This window comes from Cuculus canorus, chromosome 12 (assembly GCF_017976375.1).
Source record: "Cuculus canorus isolate bCucCan1 chromosome 12, bCucCan1.pri, whole genome shotgun sequence".
Taxonomy (NCBI): domain Eukaryota; kingdom Metazoa; phylum Chordata; class Aves; order Cuculiformes; family Cuculidae; genus Cuculus; species Cuculus canorus.
The window spans coordinates 7,602,240-7,615,484 of NC_071412.1; the positions used below are offsets into that span (position 1 = coordinate 7,602,240).

Genomic DNA, 13,245 nt, shown 5'->3' on the forward strand with positions numbered 1-13,245 from the left:
AGACAATCTGCAAATATATATTAAAAATATAGAGATAAAACACAGGGATTTATTCCCAATAAATTCAAAGTTCATCTCAAACTTTGTTATAGAGATCTGACAAAAACCAGCTACTATACACCCTACAAAGCAAAACATGAAAAGCAAGCTAAATGCTGCACAAAGCTATCTTGAAAGTTGCACGTGAACCATAATCACAGAAAGACTTACTGGAAAGTGCAACATGCCCGGATGAACCTGGACTTCTCTTTTTAGGCAGGGAATTATTAAACCATGGCTCCTAAGTCTAAATTTTAAATCCTGAGCCCCACCCTAGATCCATTGCCTGAAATGCAGCTCTAACTCATCTCTAACATAAATGCGTGACCTGCTGGGACACCTCCAGAGAAGCCCAGCTCTTTGGTGAGGTATGTTCACAGCCTGCATCTCACCACTCCAGCAGCAGCGTTTCTCCTCTCCAGAAACCACAGCTACACAACTCGCTGTGAAGCTGAGATACAATCAGATGCTGTGCATGACAAGACTTTCTAAGTCCATCTTACAGCAGGTCCTATTAACCACACTGTTTTCAGCTACTTGGGCAGCTCAGGCTGGACTCCCCTCACCCAAACACGCCAGACACAGACAGGGTTGGGTTATACTCTGAAGCCTATCAGAGAAACATGATTTAAACCAACTTCAATGGACTTTGAATACCCAACGTTAACTTGAACGACCAGGTTTGCTATTACATGTCGGGTACCACTGAGCATGCTCTCCACAGGGCTCTTTTATCCTTCAGTATCTACTGCAATAAACGGGATTAAAGTCACATACCAGCATCTGATTAAACAAACGAGATTCTACTTTTATCAATACAAACGCAACAGATTTCCAATTGCTAATCCATAGAATGACTGAGATGTCAATCAATCATCTCCAAGTAAATGTGGATCTGAGGTTAATACAGAATTACAAACATGCCCTCTCCTATGAACAGCATCAAACACAGAGATTTTAAATGTTCTAAAAAAACAGGTTTCAGAAACTTCTTTGGAAACTCTATTTTTCCATACCCTGAGGTCATACGGGTGTTAGACGCATCTCAGCAAAAAGGTTCTGATTGCAGTGAACTGCAAATGGAGTTTTCTGCCTAGCACAGAGATATTTAAGAATAAACTAAACCGTGCCTCCTCAGAATATGCCAATGAAAATACAAAGCCATCACATAGCCAAAAATATTTCACAAAAACACCTGGGCTAAAAATCTAGCTGCATATTCAGTCATTGCTTTTAAATGTTAACACAGAGATTATAAAACAGACCTCACTCTCAGAGAATATAAAAACCAAAACATTGTTCTTGATAACTCCGTTTTACTTGCATTCCATTGCCAGATACTTTAAATAGACTCCACATCAGAAAGATCTACTGTACAGAGGGAATATGCAAAAAAAAGCAAAAACATTCCTTTCCATACTCTTAACAGAATTACAATAACAAACCAATCAGGATATATAAGAAATCCCACCTTTAAGGAAGACTCTTAGAAGCCGTTTCTTTCCTGTGAAGAAAACCTCTCAGAGAGAAATTTCATCCGCATAAAAGAAGTGTCAGAAACCTCTGGGAAGAAATGTAGCAGCATTGGTATTCTGCTCAGAAAATGTCATCACAGATCTGTTTACCTTAACTGTGGACCATGATTCAGCCGGTGACAACCGTCTTGCATACTGATCAATTTATTTGCAGCAAAATTACTAACATTTTCTACTTTAACCGTTTAGGTTCTGGAAACAGCTACTAAGATAGAGAGAGCTTTTATGAACAACATATAAATCCTACCGGATATAAAAATTTCCCCTCCACCAAGATGCCCTGTACTTTGGCAGGGAGGAGGTGTCCCCCATAATCTTGAAGAAAAATGAGGGCGTACTGTCAATAGTTACTAGAGAAACGCTCCCTTTTTTAAAATTAAAATCAGAAATTTCTCATCCCTCTGCATCACAGGTGAATGTTAAGTATACAAGAAGGGGGGATGGGAATGATGCAATTAAGCTGATTATTCGGGGGGGGACTGACTGTTCAGCAAAGGCAATGACCAGCCGTCTAAGACGGTGGCCTCACCGGCAGTCTAGAGGCCAAATCGGTTATCTTGCTCAGCACCTTTTCTGCTGTGACTCTGAAGGAGATGCCAAAGTTAGTGCAATGTAACAAATCTTGAAGACATCTACCATATGTCCCATCGGTATACGGGGAGTGCAGGTTTTGAAGCCAAAGAGGTGAAATCCTTTACGGTGCCTCCATACTTCACTGTTGTGTCTGCACCACCCATCTGTAGAGTCTTGAAATCTCAGTACAAACCATGCTATTTTTTCGTGCCCTGTAGTTCCAACACCATCATGGGGATGTGCAAAAGAAGGTGGGATGCAAACACAGAATTAGAAGCAGACCTTGACAAAGAGAGTTTTGGTCTACTTTAGGAGATACTCTTGCTTTAAGTGCTGAGCTTGAGGGACAATGTGAGACAGATCCCTGCAGGATGAGCAGCCAACAGTGAAAATCAGGGTCCTCTGAAGCATCCTAAGTGATTTTGAATGCTACTTTGACAAGACTTCTTATTTTTAATTCCAATTTTCAAGCTAATCAACTTGTTCGTTCCAGTCATGTCTGGTAATACCGTTCATCCAGATCTACCTCATGGTTGAGGCACAAAAATTTCCACAGACCTCAGAGCACAAGAAAAGGATGTGCACCACATTCATGCTTGCTGCCTGTGTCCTCTCAGCCTGAATGACCAACAACCCACATACAACTGAGTAAATCCAGAATGACCTTTAGCATGATCCAGAAAAAGACATGGAATCACATCTCTGCACCTACTGCAGAGATCATTACACACTTCAACTTGAAGCACAGACAGAAGACACACATTTCTATTTAAGGTTAGGCTGGGAAGAAAGGAAAGGGTAGCTGCTTCTTCAGTTCTCCTATCTTCCTGACAAACAGCACGGCACCATTTCACCTTCTCATATAAGCCCACACATTTCTCACCAGCTATTTTTCCACTTCTCATTCATAATTCCTTGTTATCTCTTCTCAACCTATTCAGCCTGTGGCTTAGACAAACTATTTCTTGAACTCTCTCTAATAAGCCAATACATCCAACCACTGGATCCTGCCAAACCATGACCATTCCCCTCAAAAAAAAAAAAAAAAAAAGAGGTTGCTGGAATTCAAAAAAAGGAGAAAAGATTTAAAAAGAGGCCCTAAGGGCTCTTGTTCTGAAAGTGTCTCTCTAGTCTTGGAAAACAATAACTCCCCTCAGGATTAAAACCAGGCTTCTATCTTCACTGTAAAATGAAGAAGTCACCTGAACCTAAACACCTGGTCTGCCTCTAAAATTGGATATATCTTTCTCACTGCAGTAGTGGGGGCTTTAACTCCAGCAGAACAGTGCTTAGGTCTCCACCGTGATTACAATGGACAGATGCATTAGAAGAAATGCAGTTCCCACATTTTAAGTCTGTTAGTGTACCAAAAAGTGGGCTAGAAGCAAATCCAAGGACCTGGACTGGCCTTGTGTTGAAAATAACCCGAGTCTCAAACACTTGATAAGTGTCTCAGGTACAAATAGTCACAAGTGGGAAAGTGCATGTGCAAATCGAGCAGGGAAGCAGGGCAGGAACTGCCAAAGGCCAGTTTGCAGAGAGGATGAAAATCTGGCTTTGAATGGTTGTTTCAGGATCGATGGAGCCTTTACTAAAGGAGGAGAGGCAGGTCCTTAGTGTACATAAGGGTCACAGTGACACAGCAGTCACCAGCAGGAGGATCATTTATGCTCAGAAAGTGACCCTACCTGGTTGTGATCACGCACTGGTACAATGTAGTTCTTCACTTAACTGTTCTCTGCCTTAACTTGCCCCAGTGACAGGCAGCAACATTACTAAATAAATTACAAAAATTCAGGCTCCTCAAACTATGCATCATTTCCATTTGAAATGAACGGCGATCCTCCCTCCTCTTCTGACATTTTGGATTTGCCAAAAATAACTGCATAATTAGAAGTTGTATGCAAGAAACAGAAGGTAACGTTGAAAGTTATTTTCCATAACTTTTACTTAGCATCACAAGAAGCAAATGCCCTATACGGCTGTTCTGTTATGCAGAAGTGGCCAAAGCTAACCTATTAATGAACTCACAAAAACTGTAGGAGCACACACCCAGCCCGGGCAAACAAACACGATGAAAAAATAATAAAGTGTAATGACTTTCCTTCAAGTTTCCCAGAGACAGATCACGCTCAGTCCATTAACTCTTCATTTAACAAGTCTGTTTCATTTAGCTTGTTTTGGTTGGCATTCAATGAGAAATTCACATACAGGACAGGGGTTTTTTTCTTTTTTTTTAAAACAGAACACTTGCTGTATTTCATCCTGTAAAACACCAGGAGGTAAAGTGGAAGCTGTAAGACAAGCTAAAGCTACCAAAAATCAGGCACAATAATAGTGAAGTAGGCAAAACACTTGCACATGGCCCTGCCCCGCAAGATTATCACTAATTATTTGTTAAAAGGGCTTGGTAAGATTTGTTGCTCGGTAGGAAAGCAGAGAGCCAACTGGGTAACTCTCGATTTGTCTCAACAAGTTAAAAAAAACCAAGGCATAACCCATCATATCATCAGCTTTACTGTGACTCCAGTTATGGCCAAAGCTCTGTCACATCTGCCTCTGTGTTGCTAAAACTGGACTTCTTTCTACACAGAAAGAAAAACTCTCTCATCCAACCGTTCCTCCTTTCCTGCCTTACTCGGTGCTATGTCCCTTGCTGGCCATCTTCATGACTACATGTATAAAACAGAACAGTTAAACCTAGATTTCTTCTCCCATTACGTTGCCTGTCCCCTCTTGGGAGCCATCCCGAGCCTGCCCACTCCTCCAGGCACTGTGAAACTGTTTCAGCTACCATCAAACCATCCCACAACTTGCTTCTTTTCACCTTTGTTATCTTCCTTTGGCCAAGCCTTCCTGACCAGTCATGACCATCTCTGGATGCCCCGAACTCCCTGCAATGGGAAGCTGGGGATGCTAGAAGTTTAAATGGATTTTAGAAGAGCCTGCCCAAAATTTTGGAAAAGAAATCCACCAAGTGCTACAAAATGCAAGTATCATGCCTGGCTCAAGATGCCTCTGAGTCATGCACGGCTGGAGGGTGGGAAGGTACCCCGGGGAAGCACCACACACGCTTGCTCTGATTTTATACTCCTTCAAGCATCCCCTTTTTGCCATGGAAAAGGAATGCTGAGCTTGGGGAAAAAAAAAAATAAATCTTTCTTTTTTCTGACAGGACAGCCAGTTTTTACATCACGAGCAGGAGACACAACCTTTCTCAAGTGTGCTGATTCTACAAAGGTAAGAAATTAGCCAACCATCACTACCAATTTATTACGTGGACAATCAAATCAAGCATTGTCCATAGTACGCCCTTGCTCCAGGTCACCGATTACTGATTTTATGCCATCATTGCTATTTGTCCTTCCCCAAATTCTTCATCTTGTTTCATTCCCTGCTCTATGAGGTAATTGTCCAATGATGTTTACAAGCTGATGTCCTTTTATAAATTCCTATGAAACTGTTTGATGCCAATAACCACTGAGCAGCTACATCATCATTTGAGACTTCACTTTTACTCACTCATCTTCACATTATTTATTTTAAAATAATACTTCCATTATCTTCTATCACAAAGTCTGGCTTTTTATGGTCTACCTAACTAGCAACTTTATTCCAGCAACAGAAGTTGGTTTAGATTTCGACCAAATATCAGAGCTTGATCACAAATCTATTTCATTCATGTACAAGTGTCAATTTGCAGAAATCATTTTGAAACTGCTATTGAAATGCTTACAGTGGTATACACGAGAAAAACCCCACCGAGATCGATACTGTCATCCTCCAAAGTTAACATCTAACAAGATAACAGTGCTATACGCGCCTATCAACTACATAAAACATAATGAATTGCTGTAAATATGCAATAAAATAATGGTAATGGGTAATAAATCTGCCTACAGCATTGACCAAAACCAATCTTAACCAAATGCAGATCAGGGGTAGCGTAGTTTCCCAGGAACCCACAGACTTCTCTTGACTATTTCACTTTTTCTCTCTACCCAGAAGTGCAGAGAATTCACATGAAAGTAATTTTATGTGACCTGACAGCCAACATCACTTGATCCTTGTCCATATTTTTTGTTAACTACAACAGAAGGCAGCTATCAGATTTCATGAGTGTGCAAGATGGTAATTAGGACTGTAACTTTTGGCTCAAGCTGAAGAACTTTGGCAAGATATTTCTTGAGAAATGAGCAGAGATGTTGTTGAGAATTAATACATTCTTAGTCCCCTCTTGTAATTGTTTCACGTAAATACTCTTATAATCCATTCTCATTAAGGTGGACAGGCACAGAAAATTCACAGGTGCAAGTATCTATAAAATTTATCCTGAACTTAAAAATCGGAAAATCTAAGAAGCCAGAGACAGAAGTGGTATCTTGCACCCGACCTTCCTACTACAACACAACATGGGTCAGTCACCAGTAGAAATGATCTCTGGTAGTCATCTCATTGAGCCAAGTCATGGTCTTCCTTACTGGCCTCTCCATGAAAGATCTGCACAAAGTATTTCTGAGGAAGTGGTGACTGTCAAACTACATCAAACTAAACTGACCACTACTGCTGTGGCGATGGCTCATGAGCTGCCCTGCAAGCCACCGACCAAGCTGGGGTCAAAGATCTGAGGCTTTTGTGATGCACCCACACACATGAAAACAACCATTCCTCGTGAGCTGTGGAAAGCTCAGGGACAACCTAGTCCAACTACAAAGGTGTAAAATTTAGACCACTCTGATTTAAATTATTCATTGAAAATTACTTACTTATGTCCTTCAAATATCTTTAACATTAATCACAAAGTTGTTTTTTTAAGTGTGCCTCAGAAGGCTATGTTAATTCTAAATTTCATTCAGAACAGCAATTTGCATTACCAAATACTTAATTATCAGTATATTTACACTGTTCTTGGGCACTGCTGGCTAATGAGAATGCTATTGTTTTCATTAAACAGTATTTTATTGATAGCACTAATGACTTCAGTTCTGCTTGATCAACAAGCAAATGATGCTTATTTGATGTTATGATAATTAATTGGCCTTTCAGGTGTTTCCACATCCCTATTTATTACCAAGAATAAGACTATTAATGTGAAACACCTTAAAAAGAATATCACTATGCATGCATCACAAAACATGATTTCTAAAAATAGGGTGTGGTTTAGCACCTCTCCTTTTCCTCACACTTTCTAATGCAACATTCTCTGTCTAAAAATTGTGTGGGAAAAAAATGCCACATTTAACTCCATTTTAAAAACCCAGCCTAAGCTTTGTATATTAAATACTCAGTTCATTTTACCCCTTACTGAACTTCCAGTAAATCAAAGGAGATTTTCTGGTTAACTTTGTCTTCCCTAGAGACGGCAGAAAATAGCTAACCCTTTCACACAGCAGTGACAAGATCAAAAACTTCATACAACTCCAACGAGATATACAAGCGAACTGACTGCTTGTGTTATCTATCACTCCAAACCATTATTTTTCCAAAGTTTAGGAAGCACTATAGTCCAGCCTTCAGACCGTGGAAAAGGGCTGTGGATATGAAAATTCAAGACTCAATCAAACTGGATCTTGAAAAGCCATCTGAAAAGTCTTCCACCAGTCTTTCCACAACATTCAAGGAGAAATCAGGACCTGTTCAGCTTAACCTCCTGTAGAGGACAACCTTCAGAACATCTTCTGAAGTCTTAACTGATGTGACACACCAACTCGTACTAGCAGCTACCCTCATCTTTGAAATTGAGTTTCCCAAAATCAGAATTTTTCTGCAAGAAAAACAAAAGTTCCTAACAAAGGTCTCCGATTTTTCAACCTTTCGTTGCCTCAGGATCATTAATAACACTTTTTTGAATAGTCTGCCTTTTAAGTATTTTCATATATTATATCTTTCATGTTTGTAAATAACTACAACATCAACAACAAAGCCCACATGGTTTTGGAAGTTCAAAGATAACCACATTTGCATTTTTTTTTCATTATTTTCTAGCACTTTTCATTTCCACATTGCTCCAAATAGATCAACCCAACATTATGCCACAAGGGACTTCTTCATAGGCATACAGTAAATACAAAATACTGCTATACTCTGCTGCGGAAGATTCTTTAGTGTTACGTTAGGTTTACTACCCACCCAAGAACTTGTCAGCAATTTTGAATGCTTTTTTTCCCCCTTAACTTCTTCACAGAGCTATTTCCTGAAGAGCCTTCATAATACTGAATCTCATACTTCACTTTTTAAAATTATCAATTTTAAAATAAGAGAGAAAATTCTGTTTTCCAGGTGAGCTGCGCGAGGCTTTCAAGAAACGATCAGCCGTAATGGCCACGTTCTTGCTGCTTTTTCAGAATTACAAAATACAAGAATTCACTACCAGTGAATTACTAAATAGATGAAAACATATAACAACAAAACATTATTTTTCCATGTCGCCAAATTCATATTAAACATGATTCGACATCCATTACAAGCCACTTGTTCCCAAAAGTATACAGACAGTTCTTTGAACACATCAAATACAGAGTAAAGAACAATACTGAAAACAGTCTCACAATAAACAAACTGGATGTTTGTAAAAAAAAGCTGAGTATTTGTCTATAAATATTGACAAAACTAAGTTTTTTGCTTTGATATTTGTTGACTGAAGAGCTGCACAGACAAGTACAAGGGACATATAAATAGTCCGAATGCCTAACGTTGCAATCAGGTTCCAGCTAATACAGGGACTCTATGCACCAAAGCAAACAAGTGGTACCCAAATGCACTTACCAAGAAATCACTACAAATACTTTATCATTACATTTCAACATTAGAAAGAATGATATGATTCCTGAAAATGTATTTACTTCCAGTGACAGCTCATCAACTTGATTTAAAGAGCAGTTTAATAGACTAACCAAATACTCCCATGTAATGCATTTTCCTACTGTTTAAATTCAATTCTCAAACACACCGCAAACACTTCAAAGCTATCTCATAATTTTCACACTGTGTAACTGTATTTTTCATATAGTTTGACTATTTCTTCTGTGTGTGATGCAATGAAAATTTTGCTCTCAATCTTTGAATTGAAACTGTAACTGGCTGAGAAGAAACTAATGTGTTTTCAAAGGCAAACTAAATGACAAAAGCAACTCTAAGTCAAGATAGCAAGAAATAAGTTATAAAGCCTATATTAAGATTTTAAAGCTAGGGGGACCATTGGTAGTTCAACACTGATTCAGCTATCCATCTATGCTTATATATATACTTTGTCAAGCCTCTTAAAAAACACATTATCCCAATGCCATACCTACTGTATAAAGAAAATACAAATTAATGGTTATTCATGTACCTGGAATAAATAATATCTTCTGTTTCCAAGGAGAAAGAAGCTGTATACTCTGGGTTTTTATGTTCCCAAAGGGAGAAAGAAAATCTTTGCTAATGCAACATAAATGTGGTTGCAATAAAAGTCCTATTAAAACGTCATCCATTAGCACATCACGATGAAAAAAAACATATTCTCTGCTTGCTCCAGGATAGTCACCTCACCCTCTCCTACAAATATGTCATGTTATGACAGGCACATATGAAAAAAGCATCCCAGAATACACACTCTTATAGACAGGACATGCAAACCAGAGGTAAGAGAAAATTTGAATGCCGTCCACTGCCTGTCTTTCCCTGGTCACTTCTCAGACAGGAGGTAGCCAGGGTAAAAGTGAAAAATGCAGAGGGCTTGCAACAGCCAAGAATCTTCCTGCACAGTGAAAATGCATCGGTCTCTGAAATTCTTACTCATAATTACCACAGTTGTTTTAAATTTAGTAATGATGCAAGAACATTTTGTCCTTAAGACAAACCTTGAAAAACCAATACCAACAAAGGGGTTTACGTGGAGACATAAAGAGCTCTGGAGCTGAACTCAGATACATTATTAACCTCCACACGTAACATTCCAAGAAATGGAGCCATGACTGTGTGTACCCTGAAACGTTTACCACATATATGCCCTTCCTAGAGTAAAGTGAGGACTTATGTCTTACTCAGTTCTGCCAGGGGCAGAAAGGCTTCTGCACATCATCAGTAGAAGGAGGCAGAACCGATTCCTTCATGTCATATCAACCTTTACATCAAAGTAGTCAGATATTACTTTAGAGAAGGAATAAAAAGGCATATGCCAGCTATGAGACTAATGAATAGTTTTCGTCAAGCAAAACATAATTCAGTATGAACTTCATGCTAATGTTCTTTCCACCCACTCACACATCTCCAACTGATTCCACTCAACCAAAATGCCAACAAGTAAAACCACCTCTCTTTCAATTCAGTTATTGTAACCCAGCACTAAGATTTTGTTTTACAGTGCCATCCCACAGCTGCCTGACCTCAAACACTGCTTACACATTTACATAGTCTCCTTCCCTAAAACATGCACGTAACCTGGAGGAAAAACCACCAGTAACAGAAGGGAAAACTTCCAGAGAGAAAAAGATATTCCAACTGGCAGCTTTCACTAAAAGGTTAAAATCCATAATAAGCCTCAGTCCCATTCAGAGTTCAGAATTAAAGGGCTTAAGAAGTAGAAGGAGGACACGACTGAAAAAGGGAAGATTTTGAGTCAGGAAACAATCTGGAAATGTATGATGGCAGCTTGTTTGGCAAGTGAAAGAGTATTAAGATATATTTCACCAGAAGACTACCGCCTCTCAGAAAGGCACAGGTTGTATCAGGAAGACACCACAAAGCACAGCAAGTCCAGAAAAAGTTGGTTTAATCTAGAAGAAATAAAATCAACAGCTGTGATCATTCAAGAACTAAGTTTCATGCTGGATAAACTACAAGGAGCCTCAAAGATTCCTATAAATGTAAGTACTTCCTAAAGCCCAGCAACAACAAAGAAGAAAGAAACTTCTCTACTGCTGTCTTATTCTATAAATAACCATAATGGAAATTTTATGTTTTGTTCTAAAGTATCTATGATGGGCTATTTTTGGACAGGGTTTCCACGCAGCACAAGTCTGACGTAGCACGCTAGTGAAAATCCAGTCCAGCATCACCTACGTAACAGAGAAAGACATTTCACTGAGAACAACCTTAACTCACAGATGAAGAGAGCTGCTGGCACAGAATCTACAGAGATTCTACACGTTTTTTAAAGGACTTGTGTAGGAACAGGAAAATTTGGATTCTGCAGGCCCCAACATGTGGCATTTGGGGAAGACTGTTATGTTCATTTAAGACATCCTTAATTCCAGCAGTCCACTATCCTCTTTGCTGGAGATCATCACCACCAGGAGAACAGAACGTGTCCTCAGCACCTCAACAGCTAACAGTCACCACTCAGAGATGGAGCTCAAACCCAACCGCATTAGCCCTTCATCTACAACAGGGCAGTGGTGCAGCAGAGGTGGAGCACAGCCCCCTGTGCCCTCTCAGCATCTTGGATGGCAAGGTCCAAGAACCCAGCAGGCAGGAGGTCCCGACCACGGCGGGAGGCGTCGTTCCTCCTGCAGTGCACACATACCCCTCTCCCACCTAAACTGTGCTTTGTAGACAATGACAACCTGAATATCCCCAGTTATTTTCACAGAGACTTTGGTCTGACAATGTCTACAAGAAAGGAGCTGATGAATAATTAACAGGACTTTAGTTCACATTTTAAATGTGCCCATGCATTCAAAAAGCGTTCTTATTTTCCAGTTGTCATAAGAGTGTTTGAAAATGCTCCTGCTTTTTTTTTTCTTAGTGAAGGTTCATTAACTGCAATTTCAACAATGAAAACACATGGCTACTAAGCAAAAATACAATGTAACTAAGATGCAATTGCTGTTCCCACAAACCTGACTGCACAGCAATTCAAACTTTCCATTTTCAGATACTTTTTTTTTAAATATACCAGTAAAAATGTCTGTTTTACATGACAACATCAACCAAACAAATTAGCAAAGGAACATTCATCCCAGAAACACCAAAACCTTTACATAGCTCCAAAAATTTGCCATTGCTAAGGCCACTGAAAAATCTCAAAAATATAGGGAAGTTTTCATCATACAGCCTTGTTTCCTACTGGTCAAACCACTACTTACTAAAGAAAGTGCAGAATTTTTGTCCCTGCCCATAGCAGGGGGTGTTGGAACTAGATGATCTTTAAGGTCCTTTCCAACCCTATCTATACTATGATACTATGATTTTCAGGGTGACAGAGCTGCATGCAGAAGGCCAGGTGATCTCCCAGAGATGCTTGGGAAAAAAAAAATAAATAAATCTGAGAAAAGCATTGGTGTCCCCATACACTATGACATGAACACGACTCACAGGAGTCGTCATCAGACCGACCTCTGTTTTCCCAAAGTCTCTCACCAGCCTGCCCAGACTGCTGTTAAATGAGCTGCCTCTCAGTGGCTGGAAACACGAGAAATAGCATTTCAAACCAAGCTTTTCTAGCTAACAGCACTTTAAGTCTTTGACGTTGGACTTGAAACGGAGCTAGTTACTTTGCCTGTTGGACATGAAATAATGGAAAACCAGCTCGTTCACGGCCACGTTGGCTCTCCAGCACCAACAGCAATACAATTTTTTGTCAATAAAGAGATCAAACCTGACTCAGAGGGCAGCGATACACAGTAGCTAGTGCAATTTTAAACTTAATTTTACCACTGTAATTCACTTCCCACAGCTACTGTTACAATCAGCACCTAATTTCAGGGGATGATTTCCACCACCTGTTGAGGGTCACTGTGCACTGGGCAGATTAACCACTTTTCACCTGACAGAAGCTCAGCAAATTTGAACACCAGCCTCATCCTGACACACTAGGCAGCCACATAACTTCATCAGCCTGCTCGCTCTTCGTGCCTGACATTAGAGAGACAAACATATGCAGTGTGTTTTTATTTACTGCAGGAGTATCTGGAAATTGAGGATGCACTCTGCAAAGCACCATTCAAATAACAGAAGACAAAATGCATTCTCAAAAGAGTTAAACTATAAGTAAATAAGATCTGAGACTAAATACATGCTGTATTCACAAGAAGCTATTTTAATTCTCCTTGCATTCAAATAACCAGTTTTATCCCGAGTTTTAAAAGCATTTCCAGTTCAGTTTGATGTTTCAATC

General features: G+C 39.6%; 1 protein-coding gene across 3 annotated transcripts in view; it reads right to left on the bottom strand.

Moving 5' to 3' along the window:
* The window catches only part of ARNT2 (aryl hydrocarbon receptor nuclear translocator 2), a 107,104-nt gene that overhangs the window by 84,830 nt on the left and 9,029 nt on the right, over window positions 1–13,245 (bottom strand). Inside the window, exon 1 of one of the 3 annotated variants that reach the window (XM_054077549.1) lies at window positions 1,511–1,704. The exons of the other annotated variants lie outside the window; for them this stretch is intronic. The gene's annotated coding sequence lies outside the window, so the exon portion shown is untranslated. Of the gene's footprint in view, window positions 1–1,510; window positions 1,705–13,245 lie in introns of those variants that run through there. 3 annotated transcript variants of the gene reach the window in all.